This window comes from Lactuca serriola, chromosome 8, assembly GCF_051521515.1.
Source record: "Lactuca serriola cultivar US96UC23 chromosome 8, Lser_US96UC23_V15, whole genome shotgun sequence".
NCBI classification, from domain to species: Eukaryota; Viridiplantae; Streptophyta; class Magnoliopsida; order Asterales; family Asteraceae; genus Lactuca; species Lactuca serriola.
This window is the reverse complement of record NC_136415.1, coordinates 271,208,334-271,222,923: the sequence shown is the minus strand read 5'-3', so window position 1 is coordinate 271,222,923 and position 14,590 is coordinate 271,208,334.

The window sequence follows — 14,590 nt, the reverse complement described above, 5'->3', positions numbered from 1 at the left end:
ACCGAAACCATTTAATGGAAGTGGGGGTGTAATAGCTCTCACCTGGTGGTTCTAAAAGACTGAGTCCGTTTTCGAAATCTGAGGGTGTCCAGATGAAAGCAAAGTAAAATTTGTAGCTTGTACGTTTGATGACAGGACCCTTTCATGGTGGAACGACCATGTCAAGGCTCTAACTCTTCCAGTTGCAAACTCCATGGCATGGGAAGAACTCAAAAATCTGATGCTCGATGAATATTGCCTCCGAGGTGAAGTGTAAAAGCTCGAGCAAGAACTATGGAATCTCACTGTAAAAGATTCCGACATCGAGGCTTATATTTCAAGGTTCAGCGACCTGACGCGCTTGTGCCCGAGGATGATTACCTCCGAGAGCAAGAAGGTTGAACTGTTCATCTGGGGACTAACTCCCCCAATTCAGGGGAACATGATTGTTGCCAACCCCTCAACCTTTAATAGTGCCAAACGCCTGGCACAAAAGCTTTATGACCATGGGGAACCAAAGGGGACGAAGGTTGTTGTCACTGAATCAAAGAAGGGATATGACAACAAGAAGAAGTGGGGAAAGAAGAGAGAGGGAAAACAAGCCCAAGAGTCTGGGAAGAAACAAAAAATCATAGCAGTTCATGCAGCTACCACTCAGACTACACCAACATCAACTACACCAACACCTGCAAGGCCATATGCAGGCTCTCATCCAAAGTGTGATAAATGTAGCTTCCACCATAGTGGCACATGCCGAGATTTGAAGTGCACCGACTACAATCGGAAAAGACACACCGCCCGGTATTATAGAGCACCGCCGCATCAAAACAACCAACCCAACTATGCTGGAGCAAGCCAAGCATCTTACGGGTGCGAGCAGACTGGCCCTTACAAGCGAAACTGTCCCATGGACAACAAGCAGGGTGGAGGGGGATCAGGCATATTCCTAGAAATGGGACAATGGGTGGTTGTGCATGATCCAGCGGTAGTCACCGGTACGTTCCTCCTCAACAACATCTATGCATGCATTTTATTCGATAGTGAGGGAAAACGAAGTTTCGTGAGCCATAAATTTAAACACTTACTAAATCAATGTCCACAAAAGTTAAACGAAACCTTCACGGTGGAAATGACTAATGGGAAAACTGAAACAACAAACGACTTATTCATAGGATGCACACTAACGTTAAATAAACACTCATTTTAAATCAACTTCATGAAAGTTACTATTAGAAGCTTTGATGTAATCATCGGTATGGATTGGTTAAGCCTCCACCATGTCAATATTATGTGTTGCGAGAAGGCCATTCACCTTCACCTACCCAACGATGAAATCCTAATTATCTACGGTGATAAACTCGGTGAAAACCTCCGTCTCATCTCGTGCATCAAGGCACAAAAGTGCTTGCACAAAGAGAATCATTCCTTTCTAGCTCAAGGACGTTCCGGAGGTGCGTAATTTTCCAGACGTGTTTCCGGAAGACCTCTGAGGAATACCCCCTGAGCAACAGGTCGAATTTCGAGTTGACCTAGTACCCGAATATGAAAGCTAAAATTGCTACCTATGTGAGCAAGTGCCTAACTTGCACTAAAGTAAAGGTACAGTATCAGAAGCCCTGAGGTCTATTGTAATAACCCGAAATCCCTGAGTGGATATAGGAGAGGATAAAGATGGACTTCATTACCAAATTACCCAAGACGGCAGATGGACTGGATGCCATTTGGGTGATTTTCGATCGATTGACCAAATCCGCCCATTTCCTACAAATAAAAGAAACGTATAAAATAGAAAGGCGGACTCGAATACACATAAAGAAGATTTTTAGATTACATGGCATTCCAATATCTATTATCTCAGACAAAGACAATACATTTACCTCCCGGTTTTGGCAGTCGCTACATAGGTCATTGGGGACCCAATTGGACATGAGCATTGCCTATCATCCCCAGACAAATGGGCAAAGTGAGCGGACCATCCAAACAATAGAATATATGCTCCTAGCCTATGTGATAGACTTCGACAAGGCATGGGATACCCACTTTCCTCTTATCGAATTCTTGTACAACAATACCTATCACACAAGCATCTAGGTCGCTCCCTTTGATGCCCTTTATGGACGTAAATGCCGATCACCCCTTTGTTGGGCGGAGGTAGGGAGACACAATTAGCAAAGGGGCAGATACCAAACAACACTCTCATTGGACCCGAGATTATCCTGGAAACAACTAAGAAAATCGTTCAAATCAGGGAACGACTCCAGGCATCTCGAGATCGACTGAAAAGTTACGCTGACAGATGACGAAAACCTATGGAATTTCAATTAGGCTATTGCATTTTACTAAAGGTCTCTCCCTGGAAAGGGATGATACGCTTTGGAAAGCGGGGAAAACTGAATCCAAGATACATCGGATCCTTCGAGGTCCTCGCTAGGATCAGCCTGGTGGCTTACAAGCTGCAATTGCCACCAGAACTCAACAATGTACACCCCGTCTTTCATGTGTCAAACCTAAAGAAGTGCTTATCTAACGAAACCCTTGTTGTTCCGCTTGATGAGATCGAAATAAATGAGAACCTTCACCTTGTCGAAGAACCTGTGGAAGTTATGGATAGAGAAGTTAAACGAACGAAACAAAGCCGCATTCCAATTGTGAAAGTTCGGTGGAACGCCAAAAATGGACCGAAGTCCACTTGGGAGCGCAAGGACCAGATAATGCGAAAGTATCCACACCTATTCTCGACTTCATGAACGCCACTTTAAAACAAATTTCGGGACGAAATTCCCTCTAACGGGGGAATGATGTCACAACTAGAAACAATTTGAGTCAAACCTAATCTAAGGAGTCTTGAATACAAGTATATCCACAATGTAAGATATAACCATATTTCAATAAAACATTTGAAATTCATATGAGCATTATGTTTATAAGCTATATCTATATGTATATATATATATATATATATATATATATATATATATGAATAAGCCTTGAAGAGCCATGATTGTAATTAACATTGACAAGCCAATAATGAAACATATATTAATTTTTTTTTCAAAGGATTGTAACATGAAACCCCACCATGGGCCAAAACTACCTTGATGACTCATGTGTTGGCCGAAAACACTAATAGAAAAGGCTTTTGGATCTTAAACCCCCATGGTGGGCCATACCTTAGTCGTAAACCCAAAAGGAAACGTATCCTAGGGTTGTAAACACATGTGTTTACGATCATGCTTGGATATTTTAACGTGTTCACGGATTAGAATAGAGAAAAAGCAAGCATATTTGACTTTAAGGTGTGACATTTCACCCCTTTCCACGACAAACACAGTAAAACATTTATTAACTATAAAATACCAAGGTATTATCCTCCAGTAATCTAAGAAAACATTAAGCCATCTTTCCTTCTTTTATATTGGACTAAAACGCTTTTCCCATATCACAATTCCCACTTTCACTTACTAAGAAATCCCAAATTTTCTCTCTGTGAGTTCAAGCTTCAAGTTCTTAGGATACTAATTTCTTCAAGGCATTTCCCTAAACCCTCGTAAGTAATTCAAACTTGGCTAGTGATTGTACACCCTATCTTGTTAATTTCTTTTTATTTACACATAAAATTAGGTGTTGAAAACTTTAGGGTATCATATTCTTCAAGAGTTTCATCAAACACTCCAAGTGTTTTAGGCTCAAAACTTTCATCTCATCACTTCAAATATACCCAAGATGAGCTTCATACCCCACTATTTTCAAGTTTTCATCCTTTTTTTTTGGGGGGGGGGGGGGGGGGAATACAAGTCAAGTCTTGTTTGAAATCCTTGGATATTTTCATGAACTTTATGTTTATATGCCTATGTGTGTTGAAATGTTATTATTTCATGCTAACACTCCTTAAACTCCAGATTTTTACAAAGTCTCATGTTGTTGCAACAAAGTTATCTTTGTGTAGTTTTACATATTTAGGTATCATGTTGAAAATGGAACAAGTTGCTATGTAAAAATGACTTTCGTGTGTGTTAAAAGTCAAACATAATGTCAAAGAAAATGTTATAACATATTTGGTTATAAAAGCTTGAAAGATGGTAAAATATGAGAGTTTACACTCAAAATGGTAAATTTTTGGATATATAGATTTTTACGGGATAATGACTTTAGAGGGTAACATATTATTTGATTTGTACACATTTAGTCACAGACTTTTTTTTTGTCCACATTTACCCCTTCAACTTGTTAAACTGTACACATTTAGTCCTTATGGCCGACTACTCTAGGTTAGCCGGTAAAAATGACTTAATAGGGTAATATATTTCTCACTTTGTACACATTTAGTCCTTAGTATTCTTGTACACATTTAGTCCTTAATTTTTTTTTTGTTACAAAATAAGTAAAATTTGTTTTTGTACCCATTCAATACTTATGAATGATTTCTTTCGATTTTTCTCACGACATCTTATATGGGATGGCCATATGGTGGTGGGATAGGTTGAGGTGGTCCTGCTATATGTTGTAGGCCAAGATACCTGGTGCAGGCCGGCTATAAACCGTAGGCACGGATGCTCAAGAAGAGCGGTTGGATTAAGGAAACATGCCGATGAACCCTGGGTCTTCCATTCCGATGACTGATTGGACCTGTTGCATGTTGGCATTCCAGTCCGATGACTGATTGGGCCAATGTATTCCAATTTGATGAGTGTGGGCCCGTTATGAATGATAATACATTTGTTGAATCAGGTATTTTGGGGGATTCTGCGTTTCTTATATTACTTTGATTTTCGATAAATGTATTTTGGAATAAACAGTTTTTCCTAATAATGGATATATAATTACGGACTTTTGCCTTATTTAAAAATAATTTTTTTTGATATGACAATGAGACGTTACACATAAACATCAACATCCCCACACACTTCATAATTGATTGACCCACGTAAGATGTCGCGTGAAAAACCTACAGAAATCATTCATAAGTACTGAATGAGTACAAAAAAATGACTTATTTTGTAACAAAAAAATAATAAGGACTAAATGTGTACAAAAATATTAAGGACTAAATGTTTACAAAACAAGAAATATATTACTCTATTAATTCATTTTTCCCGGCTAACCTAGAGTAACCGGTGATAAGGACTGGATGTGTACAGTTTACAGGTTGAAGGAGTAAATGTGCACGAAAAAGACTCAGTGACCAAATGTGTACAAATCAAAAAATATGTTTCCCTTTTAAGTCATTATCCTGATTTTTACCACTAATACTTGAAAAGATGTTGAAACATAATAAATATCAAGGTTTTATGAAATTTTGTGAAAATTCTGACATGTTCTTGTCACAACAAAAATAGAGTATTTTTGGGTTACGAAACACTAAAACATATTGTTGGTGTGTTAAAAACCCACCATAACACTTGAACATTTTAATAAAATATAGTATTTTTTATTTTTAAAACAATTGTAAATGGGTGTACTATTTCAAGGGTCTAAAAACTAGAGTATTTTGTTATTTTTACAACACATATTGCAAGTTGACAAGCCATTAGTAATTATTTATAAATATCGTTATAAATAATTCAATAAAATCAGTATGCAAAATAGAGTTTTACGACAGGAATATCCACGTGTCATAAAACCGCAATCATAAATTTACACTAAGAACACCATAGGCATTATTCGATAAATTCGTGTAAATTTTTGTTGAGGCTCTTGTGAGACACTCCTTCACCGTGCGTACATAGCATACATCGTAAATTATGTAGTTATAACCAGAGTCTCCTGGAGGGAGAGCGATGTAATTGTGTATAGATCTATACGGGGTTGACACCCCCATACCAGAGTTGTTCGCTATAGCTAGACAGGCCAGTCTAGGGTGACTAATATCTTATTAGAAACCAACACATGAAGAACATCAAGACAGACGCTTTAGTCACATTAACATGGTTATAACAAATCACATAGGGAATAACAATAATATTTTGAATTTACGAAGAATATACACTCTACTAGATTCTATGTTGACGCTTTTCAAAACGAATTGTATTCTCAGGGACTTAGTGAACATGTACTCGATCCTTGGATCTAGATGTTTTGCTATTTTTTTTTTGAGACATCATACTTGACGTTACTTTTGTGTAATGGAAGAACAAGTACAATTTGTAAACAATGAATGTTGGTATATTGTGATGTATGATGTTTGGTTGCTATGTATCATTTATATTCAACTACTATGATATTACACAATGACGTCATCTGCCCCCCTGATGTTTCCACCGTCCTGGTTCGGGGGTGTGACAATAACAATATGATTTACTAATGTAAAAACATTTATTTAAGGGATAATGACTTGAAAGGTGACATGCTTTCAACTTTGTTCACATTTATTTATTGAACTTTTTTATGAATGATTTATCCCTAAATTATTTGAAATTGTTCACATTTTACCCTTATGACCGGTTGGAACCGGTCGTAAGGGTAAAATGTGAACAATTTATAATTCAGGGGTAAATCAAGCACGAAAAAAAGTTTAGTGATTAAATATGATTAAGGTTAAAAGTTTTTTACCCTGTCAAGTCATTATCACTACAAATTATAGGAAAACATCATATGTAGAAAAAAGAAATAAGAATATCATGACCATCTAAAACAATATGCATAACATCATAACCGAAATAATATGAGGGTGGTGTTGCTCTAGCAGATTCAAGATAAGTAGATGGACCGGTAATGTTTTATGAGACTTTTGTGATATGTAATGTTTGATTTCAAATTAAATGGGTGAATTTTTACAGCTTGACTATATAATAAATGTTAAAGAGGAGGGATCATATTAGGTTAATATCTTAGGATCCTATTATAGATCTTGCTTCAGATTGATCATATTGATTTTGTGATCACGATCTATTTCAACTATTAGAATCTTAATATCATAAATTTTAAAGATTACCATAAAGATATTTAAGATCATGTTTATACTCATTTATCTTTAATAGAGTAGTATATATATATATATATATATATATATATATATATATATATATATATATATATATATATATATATATATATGGGAAAAGTGAATATACCCTTAAGGTATATAAGCTTAGGTACCCAAACACACTATAATACGTCATTTTGTTTGATATATTTATTATAATGCTCTTAAACTTCAACTCCTAACTTGATTTACTTTCAAGATTTTCAAAATTTCACTATTATCTTTCTTTTACATCACATCTTTTTGCCGAACACCTACTAGACTATATATATTGTAGTTGAAAATGAAAATTATGTAAGATTAAGATAAATGTGTAATTTATAAAAATCTTGGAAGTAAATTAAGTTTGAAGTTATATTATAAGAAAATTGGACAATTAGAATTTATTATATATATATATATATATATATATATATATATATATATATATTGGTCATTGCTGTGACAACTGAAGAAAACACGTCACTGATCGCCGTTAGGAATTAGTTTAGATAAATAGATGTCATAGGGCAGGAATGTAAGTACTACATTATATTGACAAATACATTCAAATGCGCTCTTACACATACGTATAATGCGACAAACAGGCTCAAAAATAGGTGTGCGAATAACTTGTAGATTTTTACTAGAAATTATAAATTTCATAAAAATCCGAATTCGTATGAATAACTTATAGATTTTTATTAGAAATAAAAATCAACCGCAAATTAAAAATCTCTACCAACACCGTTGGTTGCCTCATACATGGAAGTTATACAAAATACCATACCAAATGGACTGTCGAGTGAATGATTCAGCCCTAAGCCCACAACCATACAAGGAATATGAAATAAGGGTAAATCAATTATTCATCTTCTATACAGTCCTAATCGCATACAACTCTAAAATATAAACCTAGCAAATAACATTATCAATCTAGATTTCAAGCAGCACATAGAAGACAATTTTCTAGGCTCTAAAGCATCATAGAAGTCAGACAATTCTATCATGCAATTCATGGGTGGATATACAACCTATATTTTAGCATGTATAATAATTGATAACACAAATACAAGATCATATGGGTATATTGGTAATTACTTACTTCTAGAGCTTCGCCGAGTGTATGCATCACATCCTCCATTTGTAACGAACTCTTTTTGAAAATTGTTTTCTTGAATAACAACATTTTCTTTTCAAAAACTCATTTAGAAAATTTCTCAAACCTCATTTTGAGTTCAGATACACCGTAATACATGTCCAAATCCCTCACAGCAAGGCTTTGATACCAACTTGTAACTGATGGGTTTTATATGTTACAAAAAAAAACTTATTTTGGTAGAAAAACATAAACCCTAAGTTCACATGCACCCTAAAGGATCTATGTTCTCTCAATAATTTGCAACAAACAATTGAATATCGAGAACCCATAAATTATAATGCTATTTTTGAAATTATGAAAGGGTTTCTAGAAAATTCATACCTTAGTTTATTATAGAAAATAAACTAGTAATCCTTCCTTGTTGGTCTCCAGAAAGCAGGCACCATAAGTCCCGTGCTTCTAATGGCTCATACCCAAACCCTAGCATGTTGGAGGCAAAATAGGAGAGAGGATAGGGAATGATAATTTTCGGTTCTCACTCTTGTAGAAGGGTTTGAAGAAAATATGAACCCTTAGGAGGGTTTATATAAGTGACTAAGGGAACGAAGATAAGGCAGGTTGCCTTAAATAAGCCGTATCCCATTTACTTGCTCCCTAAGGACTCCTAGGCTTCCTTATTTACTAGGAAAACCCCTAAAGACCATCTAGAGTTCGTACCCGCTCGTAAGGAGGTTCTAGAATTGGTCAATGTTCAAGTTTTGAACATTGTCACCTTTAGTCCATCCACTTTTAATTAATCCAATTAATCCCAAAATTAATTCCACTTAATTTTTGATTAATTCTTAATTAAATAATACTATTTCTAATTAACATATTATTCTCATAATATATTAATAAATCATTTATTTTGATTTTGATTAATTTATTAACTATATAATAAATTAAAAACCAGTCTCTTTCTCTTTCTCTCTCTCTCTCTCTCTCTCTCTCTCTCCCCCCCCCCAAAAAAAAAGCATTCTAGTCAATTAATAGGTTTAAGGGCAACTCAAATGACAATAATTCAAGATTATACTAATCTAGTTATTGGATTATAAGCCTAATCTAACAGTTTCCCACTTGGATAAGTCTAAAACTAAATTACAGATATAACTTCTTAAATTAAACATCAAAGGGTTCTTTCCAAAGCAACTGCCGAACTCTGATCCGATCATATATTTGTCCTTTAGATAAGTGATAAAATGTCCCTCTGTTGTTCTAGATATCATATGGATACCAAACATGTATTGAAATCAATCTCATTGTCTAAAATTATGTTTCTCGATTTCCCGATTTATGACGATTAATTCAAACTACTAATTGAACACATCAATTCTGTATGGGCTCGGCCAAACACTTTAGATGTTGACATCAAATCACTAAGGGGCCCAAAGATATCGTTTTTCATGTAAGGGAAAAAGGAATGAATAAACTTTGTCTCATATGCTTGTATCCTTTACTAACTAAATCATACATGACACTACATTTTATAACATCAAGTTAATAATACGTTTTCGCAATACCAATGTACAACCGACTTGGAAATTACAACTCATATATCTCCATTTTAATAATAAAAGATATTATCGCCTCAGAAGTACTCGTGATAGAATCCATGAAGTAATTCTCTGTAACAACCCGAAATTTCATGTCACTTCTTGTACCACAACTTGTAATCCAATCCGATCAACCAAACGTCATTTTTAATTTCGTTTCCAATTTCGCCATTTTATTAAGTAATTAGTTTATATTGACCTAAAATGACTTAATGGGTGTCTTAATACGTTTAGAAATCACTTTAACACCCCACTTTAGTGATCGGGATAATTATAGAATCGGCCATATCGAGTCACGACAATTTGGTCAGGTATGACCAAAAGCCTCACTTAACGTCAGTAACGGGTAAAATTCCGTCGTGTCCAATTCCCGAACACTATATAAAGTGTTTTAAGACTTCATTTGAAGCCTTTGGCCAATTTCTCACTAAACTTTCACAACCTCTCTCCTCAACTCAAAATCAAGGTCCAAAACAAAGAATTAAGGCTTGAAATCAAAGAGGTAACTCCCCTAACTTGTTATTCAACCTCTTTAGCCTTCAATTTAGTGTTTAGTTTGTGATTTGGGACCAAGAACATGAGTTTACGGCCAAGGAACTAGCTTGGGCCGTAAAGTCCTATCAATGGGGTATTTAAGCCCTAAAACCCTCTCCTAAGCAATGTTAGACATTAGTAATGGGTTAATGACTTAATGGAAGGGACTTACAACAATTAAAACCTTGATTTTAAGTGACAAAAGTGAGTTTACAGCCAAGACACATTCTTGGGCCGTAAACTCATATTCAAAGGGTTTTTGAGCCAATTAACCCTTCCAAATCATAGTTGGGACTTAGATATGACTTGTGGGACATTGGTTTTAGCATCTAAACACCTTAAACATAATTTTTGGGGGAAAAAAGAGAGTTTACGGCCAAGACATATTCTTGGGCCGTAAACTCCTCGTAAAAGGGGATTTAATGCCTTAAAACTTGTCCAAATGCCTTGAAACTCAACCAATGGCCTTGTGGTAAAATCTAGATGCATCTAAAAATAGTTTAAGGGTTTGAAACATATCAAAAGTGTCATTTATAGGAGTTTACGGCCTAGGAACATACCCTTGGCCGTAAACTCATGAAACCATGTTAATGATGCATCAAATACACTCAAATGGCTTGTATAAATTTCTAGAATCACATGTGATTGTTTTAAGCATCAAAAACTATCTTTTTCATGGGTAAAGGAGAGTTTACGGCCTTAGAACATAGCTCTAGGCCGTAAACTCCAAAAAGTGTGTTAAATGGTGTTCTAAATTCATTTCAAGGCTTGGAAAATTAACTAAAATCACATGTGATTGTCCTTTGTAGCTTAAACTAACCATTCTTGGCCATGGGTGAGTTTACGGACGTAAACTCTAAGAGTGTGGCCGTAAAATCATGTTTAAATGTTGTAAATTCATTCCAAGTGTCCCAAGGCATTTTAGATAATTCATTCTAGCAACCCCCATGTCCATTTAAACCCTTAAACCATCAAAATCACACCAACATGAGTTTACGGCCGTAAACTCATGTGTGGGTGTGTTTTGTGGTTGTAAACTCATTTAAATGTTTACTTATGGAGAGTAAACTCAAGTCCCAAGTCCCTAGTGCCATTACACGTCCGAAGATGTCACCCGGGTCACTCCAAACGCTCATTTTGAGGTGTTTAACCTCGTTGGAGTGTAATGTTCCATATGATTAGTGAATGTATCCCTAATTGTATATATATGGACATTATTTCATTTTACATAGGGACATCACGAGTAATCAAACCCCGAACCAACATCTAGTATCCAAAACCGACACGTTTCCGAGTCCGGTGAGTTCATACCCCTACCCTTTTTCACTGTTTTTCACTGTTTTCAGGGGGGAACACAAGCAAAGTACAAGGGTTTTCTTGTACTCAAAACTTATTTTCGTGTGTGTGTGTTTCACATTCCATATGCTTTTAATAATGATATACGTAACTGATAACCAGTAGAACATACAGCTCACTTAAACATTTATTTGTGAAATTGATTTTATAAACGGTTATGTTTTATATATTTAACAAATGGTTTCTACATTTTATCAGTTAAAAGCATGACATTATAACATATGAACAATATAATTCGTACACTGTCTTATCCTCGGTAACATTCCACAGAGATACGCGAATGGAGGATTATCCTATTATTACTAGTAAATTTGTTATTTCGTATGATTGGAGACACGTCCTCGGCGAACACTCCACAGAGATACGCGAGTGGAGGACTACACCCGTAACCAAAATCTCTGGGATTTAGAGAGCGTGACTTGAGTGTATAGATCTATACGGGGATGACTACCCCACACCTGGCTGCTAGCTACAGCCGAACCAAAATGGTTCAAGGGTGACGAAAGTCATAAGGATTATGGACTACTTATTGCCACAGGTTCAGTCTTTAGTATGGTTATGGAACTCGCAACTAGGATAACAGAGATTTACTTATAGTAATAATGAACCACATACTACATTTTACAGATAACTTGGATTCAGTTTACATCTTTTACATCTTTTACATCTTTTACCAATGATAACCAACATTCAGGAAGGTATGGGACCTTCCTGGGAAATCTTGTACTCAACCAGGTCTAACAGAATACATCTTTTACATTGAAAACCAACATACAGGAAAGCATGGGGCATTCCAGGGTAACATACATATAACCAGAAAAGTGTAAACAATTGAATAACATTACATCTTTTACAATAACTACCCTTCAAGAAAGTATGGGACTTTCCTGGGAATGCACTGATACATTAAAGAAATAAAACAATGATTTGGATAACCAAACTATACTTTAGTTTTGTGATACAACAACCAACTTTTAAGAAAATATGGGATTTTCTTGGCATGTGTTACATTTTCAGAAACAGAAAGGAAACATAAACATTTTTCACAAAACAAAACTACTTATGAACTCACCAGCGTTATGCTGATTTTCAAACTGCTTGTGTTCTCAGGTCAACGATAGTACAGGTACCCGAAGACTTGGTTCAGGATCGTGTGCGTGCAAGGCCCGTTCATTTTGTTTATATCTATATTATGTATCACAACTGTATAAACTGTGTCTTTTGAAACAAATTGTAAAACTTTTAATATGTAATGTAATGTTTGTTTCACTTTACTTACTATGTACATTGGATTTGATACTCAACGTGGAGTCAACCCCGGAAATGTTTCCGCCTTCGGTTTTCGGGGTGTGACAGATTGGTATCAGAGCCCTTGTTTATAGTGAATAAAGTATACCAAACCTTACATGGTATAACACTATAAACACTAAAGGGGCCTAAGTGCTCTGAAATAAAAGTATCTTCAGACTACAAGTATTTTCAAAAATATACAAGTATACCGAACCGTCGAGATTCGTATCTATAAGTAGAACAAAACATAAGTAAATGGGTGTTGTGTATTGCAGTTAAACCTGGGCAGTTATGTAGTCGTGTCTAGGGTCAATATAGCCTGGCCAACTATATTCATTCGAGACACGGCCAACATATGCCTGGGAGTGATTGTGGTACATGGCATGCCTAAAACTTACCCTAATACCACAAACATCGAGCCAGTATCGTAACAAACCATGAAATACTATGGGAGTATTTCTCGAATAATCGTACATGTATAGACCCCCGATCATTCCGTTAGCGATAGTATACTTGCTTCAATAACTCTTTCCTGCTTTACCGCTTAATTGGAATTAATACCTGTCATATCTCTCGATTCAGAGGACTTATCATCCTCTCTCTTTATTGATCTTATTAGATCAAGATGCCTCCCAGGAAGAGACCCGGCTCCAACAATCCTCCGCCACCTCCTCCTGAAATCGATCCCGTGTTATTTCAAACAGCTGTTACCGCCGCGGTGGCAGCTGCCATGTCCCAGTTGAATACCGGTGGTTCAGGAGGTAATAATCAAAATCAAGATGGTAATCAGGAACGCCGTAAGGAGGGTTCCTATAAGGACTTCATGAATGCGAAGCCTTCTTTCTTCAATGGCACTGGTGGTGTCATTTCATTATCCCGATGGTTCGAGAGAATCGAATCCATCTTCGAAATTTGTGCCTGTGATGAGTCCGATAAGGTCAAGTTCGCAGCTTGTACCTTCCTTGATAAAGCATTGACTTGGTGGAATGGCCGAGTCAAATCTTTAACTCTCCCTGTAGCCAATGCCATGGGCTGGGAGACTATGAAAGAACTCCTCCTTGCTGAATATTGTCCCAGAGGCAAAATGCAGAAGCTAGAGCACGAGCTCTGGAACCTGAAGATGAAAGGTTCTGATATTACTGCCTACACTTCTCGATTTGATGATCTTGCCCTTCTCTGCCCTGGACTAGTCACCCCTGAAAGCAAAAAGATCGAGAGGTTTATTTGGGGGTTAACCAATCCGACCAAAGGTCATGTCTTAGCTGCTCGCCCATATACTTATGATAGTGCTAAGACTTTAGCACAAGCCATAATTCACCACAGTGATGATGTTGAGGAAACCACCACTGCTACCCCTGAGTCTACCAAAAGCAGTGGCGAGAAAATAAAATTCTGGAAGAAAAAGAAGGGTCAATCTTCCCAAGGCTCCTTCAAAAGACAACAAACAGTAGCAGTTCATGCTGCTACTACCCCCATAACTGCTGCTTCTGTTGTGGGATCCACAGCACCAAATCCTACCAGTCGATATGTTGGTAACCTCCCTCTTTGCGAAAAATGCAAGTATCACCACAACCCTGGTCCCTATCGAGAACTATCCTGTACCAATTGTGGTAAGAAGGGGCACACTGTTCGATACTGCAAGGCTCCGACTCAATCAGCAAATCAATCTTCTGGAACAGGCGTTAGTCAAGCCTGTTATAACTGTGGTGAAGCCGGGCACTTTAAAAGGAACTGCCCCAAGAAGATTACTGCTGGCAACACAGGAAGGGTCCTTGC